Source organism: Carex rostrata, chromosome 9 (assembly GCF_964058835.1).
Source record: "Carex rostrata chromosome 9, lpCarRost1.2, whole genome shotgun sequence".
NCBI classification, from domain to species: Eukaryota; Viridiplantae; Streptophyta; class Magnoliopsida; order Poales; family Cyperaceae; genus Carex; species Carex rostrata.
The window spans coordinates 10248905-10254520 of record NC_135926.1 but is presented as its reverse complement, the minus strand read 5'-3'; positions in this window follow the sequence as shown (position 1 = coordinate 10254520).

Genomic DNA, 5616 nt, shown 5'->3' with positions numbered 1-5616 from the left:
ATTTAATCTATCCCTTTTTCGGTGAATAGTATTTCTACAGAATTCCGCGATTTACGGTATTTCTGGCAGAAGAAATAAACTGCTCTCCGGTTAGTCCTGGTGGATAACCAATAGAGGTATCACACGTGTGATACTGCGAGTCGATTCCATCCCTGGTGAGGCTCTACTCGCTCGGTCTGCATTCCAACTGTGATTTGGAAACAAGGTATAAATTGTTATATTAATCTATTTAATTGGTAAATAGATTTAAAGCTTTAGAAAATCAATTATGGAGTAGATCTGTAAATAGGATTAAATGGATTTTCTTGATTCATTTAATCCGTAGCTTAAGGTAGATGTAAAAATTTTTGTTTTACTCTTTTCGCACCTTAAGCTAAATCAATGGGTTTGAACCATCGAAAACCCAACAAGAGGGGTCATGAGTGAACTGGAGTGAGTTGGAGATTCTAATCCAGAGTTCTCTTTTGTAGAAATCTTAGCGTGCCCATGTGCGGTTTAGATTTTGGGATAGAATCGGGGCATGAATTGTTGGAGCATTTGAGCCCTAATATATATATAGGGTCCGGCTAATTTGCTGCCGGCAGCATTTTAGCCGGAGGTGCTGCCACCCTTTTTTTTATTTTGTGATATCCAAATAAAAAATCCAAACCGTTAGATGTTTAATCTATATTACAATCTACTTGGAGACCAAATTTTACATTTTTTGAAATTTTTTTACTATTTATTAAGCTGGTTTGAAAACCGCTGATTTCAGTAAATTTCTGCAGCATTGAAATCAGCGGTTTTCAAACCAGCTTAATAAATAGTAAAAAAATTTCAAAAAATGTAAAATTTGGTCTCCAAGTAGATTTTAATATAGATTAAACATCTAACGGTTTGGATTTGATTTGTTGTTTGAACATCACAAATTACGATATTGCCCCGGCAGCACCTCCGCTGAAATGCTGCCGGTAGCAATTTAGCCGTGCCCTATATATATATATATATAGGGTAAGGCTGCTGTGTTATGGGTTGCATAGAGGGCTACTGTGCTATGGCTCAATATTTGAGTTTTTAAAATCCTAACGGTCGATCCGAACCGTTCATCTTGTTCTCCATATTAATGTGTTTGGAGACCAAATTTTACATTTTTTGAAATTTTTTTACTATTTTTTTAGATAGGTAGAAAATCAATTGATCTAAAAAATTATGCACCATTCATATATTTGATTTTCTACCTATCTAAAAAAATAGTAAAAAATTTCTAATACACTTTTGCTAATGGCTAATAACACCCAGAGGCGATGGTGTTTCTATTTTAACGGCACATTTAACGGCAGAAAGACTAATATTCCCGTCAGTCCCTAATTTCTAATCGATTGCATTGGAGCTTAACGCCATCGGCATGAGCCAATGGCATACGGGTAAACATTTCTTATCGGGGCGATATGCATCAGATCGGACTCCGATGGCGCAACGCGATTCTAACCGATATAAAAGAGTTTTTTTTTGTAGTAGTGACTATATAATATGCTCTTTAATTAATTTGGCCATTTTTTTTTGCCTCCATCGTGCTATGTTTTTAAAATTTTTAATAACTCAAAATTTAAAACTTAAAAATTAAAATAAAACCATTGGATATGATCAACATCATTTTATCTATGTACATGTAAAAAAATGATGAAATTTCAACTTTATTTTGGTTGTCATCAAGAGCTTGTAAAAACGTACTAATGTGAATAATTTCTAGACGTTGATTTTTCAATTTATTGATTAATATAAAAACAAAACTAAAATGTGATAATTTTTTATGAGTACATAGATAAAATAACATAGATCACATCTAACGAATTTATTTTAACATTTATAATTTAAATTTTGAGATGATAATGTTGCAAAAATAAAAGTACAGTGAAAGAACAAAAAATAAAGATATTTGAACCCTTCTCATGCTATATACATATATAACCTATATATACATGATGTGATCAGAACCATTTGATAGGACGTTACGACACTAAATTTTAGTTAAAAGTAACAAGTAACATGCATGTAAAAGCGCTTTCTTATAAAATTTCATTACCAATTAATTTATCATAAAAGAAGTGACGTTAAGTACAGATTAAACATTACGGCCCCGTTGGGTTGAACACAATTTCATGGGTTTCAGTGGGATTTTTGGATTAATGTTAGAGACTGTTGAGTTGTTAATTCCGAGATGAGATTTTACGAGTTTTGAAACATATATATATATACAAGAGGAGGGTTCAAATGCACCCAAATTTTTGTGCACCCAAATGCACTCTATCTTTCAAGTCTTTTTTCTCCGTTTTTAAAGTCCGAATAGTCAATCCGAACCGTTAGATGCGATCTATATATTAAGATGTGCTTGGAGACCAAATTTTACATATTTTGGAAGTTTTTTACTATTTATTAAGCCACTTTGAAAATCGCTGATTTTACATTTTCTAGACCATTGGATCAGCGATTTTCAAAGTGGCTTAATAAATAGTAAAAAAATTCCAAAAAATGTAAAATTTGGTCTCCAAGCACATCTTAATATGTAGATCGCATCTAACGGTTCGGATTGACTATTCGGACTTTGAAAATGAAGAAAAAGGATAGGGTACATTTGGGTGCACAAAAATTTGGGTGCATTTGAACCCTCCTCATATATACAAACCAGTTTACGGAAAACTCATACTTGTGGGTATACACATAAATAATTATATATGAGAATGTGCTGCAAATAATGTTAAGTTGTATCATAAAAATAGTTGTGCAAAGATCTGATTTATATTTAAAGCAGTGTTTTAAATAACGGTATGCGGTCATTGGACGGACAAGGTGCCGTCAAGTGATTAATTAGGAATAATCAGCCATGTTCAGAAAAATCCATGACGGTTTGATCACCGCCAACGACCGATTAATCAATCTAAACAGACGTTTTTTACAACACTGGTTTAAAGTATGTTTATTTTTATTATATTAGACATACCGGAATTTTTTATTTATATTAAATCTGATTGAATGTTTAGCATGTTATTAGTTAATGCGTTGTATTAATTAGCAAATAATTAACTTTAATTTACATTATTAACTAACGTCTTTTAAAAATTGGTATAATTATTTAATATATACTACACATCATGCAAATTAGACAACTACTTTTACAAATAAATAAATAAATATAACACAGATACAACAATACAAATACTCGAATAATTAATTTTTAACATATTGAAAATGAAAAATGAATTGTCACGTATTAAATTGCATTCTAAGCTTGATCCTGACAATTATAATTTGTCACAAATTAATTAGTGTTGCCCCTTAATAATGAAAGAAACACCTGGAGAGAGAGAGAACAAGTAATAATGTATGGGGAAAAATAATTGAGAGTGCTACCATTTTTTTTCTACAAAATAACAAAGAGTGAATTAGAATGACAATTGTATCCAATCTCATCTCCAGTTTGAAAAAAAAGGTAACCGAATAGATCTAGTGGAGAATGCACTTTTAGTAACGGCACATCAGGGTCGGGCAAACCAAAAACGCGTTACTGATATCTATCATGAATGGACAAAGTTAAAGGGCGACCTTAAAAATAGGTATCAGGAACGGTCATTTATAAACAACCGTTCCTGATTGTCAACTATCAGGAACGCTCGTTTATAAATGACCGTTCCTGAACTATCAGGAACGCTTGTTTATAAACGACTGTTCCTGATTGTTTGTAATTTGGCTAAAACCTCAAGTCCCGCATGTAGACAAAAAACAATTTTGAAAACAATTTTAGGTCTAAAACCCCAAGGCCGCTCACCTCCACGCACCTCTCCATCTCCATGCCTCTCCATCTCTCTTCTTTAGTCCTTCGCCTCTCAAACCCTACCCGTTCTCTCTTTCCTTCGCGTATGACTAACTCCTCTTCCAAAAGGCCCCCTCTCCTCTTATGGTTTGATTGATCAGATCTTAAAAGAATAAGTAGCGTGTCTTGATCTCGCAAAGGGACACCAGGCACATCGCACCTCGACCCCTCCCTCTCGCAACACCAGGCGCGTCACACGACCCTTAGCATCGGAGGGAGAAATCACTTCGCCCCCTTATTTAGGTCGTCTCTCACTTCACCCCTTTAACTTAGTTGATGTTGTGATTGATTTTGAAATTAAGTCGTAATTAATATGATATGATTTTTATTTCTATTGGATTATTTTGGTAAGAAAAGGACTATAAGGATTAAACTGAAAACTTGCCAGAACCTTCAGCAACACGCGTATTAAACTAAAAACTTGCCAGAAATGCCCTCTCTGAGAAAACAGACAAATCAGAGGGCATAGGCCATGTTTCTGTCAAATCCAAGTTCACAGACAGAAAAAGACTCTTTTCCAAGCAATTTAGACCCGAATTTTGTATTATTTGGGTTTTTATACTATTTTCTATGAATTTTTGAATCTCAGCATTTCAATTTGCAAGGGATTAGTTTTTATACTTTGTCAAATCTCAGCTTTTCAATTTTGTATTATAAGGATAGTTCATGAATGGTGCATGCAAGGTCAGCTGTTCTTTTTCCTTTAGATAATAGACAATTGGTCTTATGTTTGCTCAAAACAGAATATTGACTTGAATCTGGTTTTTTTTAATACAGTGCCCACAACAACTCGAAGATTGGGAATGTGGATATTATGTCATTTTGTTCATGCATGACATAATAACTCGCTTCCTCGATGTTTCTCCAAACATAAAGGTGGATATTATGTCATATTCATGTTGCTTACAAAATATGCAATTAAAATTGTAATTGTGATCTTCTATCATTTCAAAAATGCAGGAGTTTCCCACATGTTACAATGAAACAAACTTCAGCTACATCTGATTACTATGGGTTAGATTTTTCTTGAAGGAAGTATTAGTGGAAAAAAGTAAAACTATTTAGGATGTGTTATTTTGTAATAAGTTAGGATTATTGTAAATTTGGTGTACTTTGAGCTTGTTTGTTGGTGAAGTACGTGTTGATCTTTTATCTCATGTTTAATATAATTCTTACATATTCTGATTTCTGTTTTAGAGGCCAGCAAAAATATGTGGTAGCTGGCCAAATAATGAATTTATTTTTTTAAATTAAAGTTCAATTTAGAAACGGCTATTTATAAAAAATCGTCCTTGAAAATAACCAATCAGGAACGGCCTTTTTTAAAAAGGAGTTCCTGTTTATATAAATAGGAACGGTCATTTAATAAAAAAGCATTCCTATTCATACAAATAGAAACGGTCATTTAATAAAAAGGCGTTCCTATTCATACAAATAGGAACGGTCATTTATTAAACAACCGTTCCTATTTGTACAAACAGGAACGCCTTTTTATTAAATGACCGTCCTTGATTATATAAATAGGAACGCCCGATCAACCGACCCTGATTAAAGGAACTATCAGTATCCCCTGGGTCAGGAACGCGCGTAGGTCCGTTCCTGATAGGCATTTTTGACCGTTCCTAAAAGTGTATTCTCCACTAGTGAGAGATGATGAGAAAATTTTCCCATAATATGTTATGTATGTGGCCTTTTTTCTCTCTCTCTAACGCATCTTGGTTTTTTTATTTTCAAGTTCATTCTCGTACAAAGCTGAGAATAATGAGAAG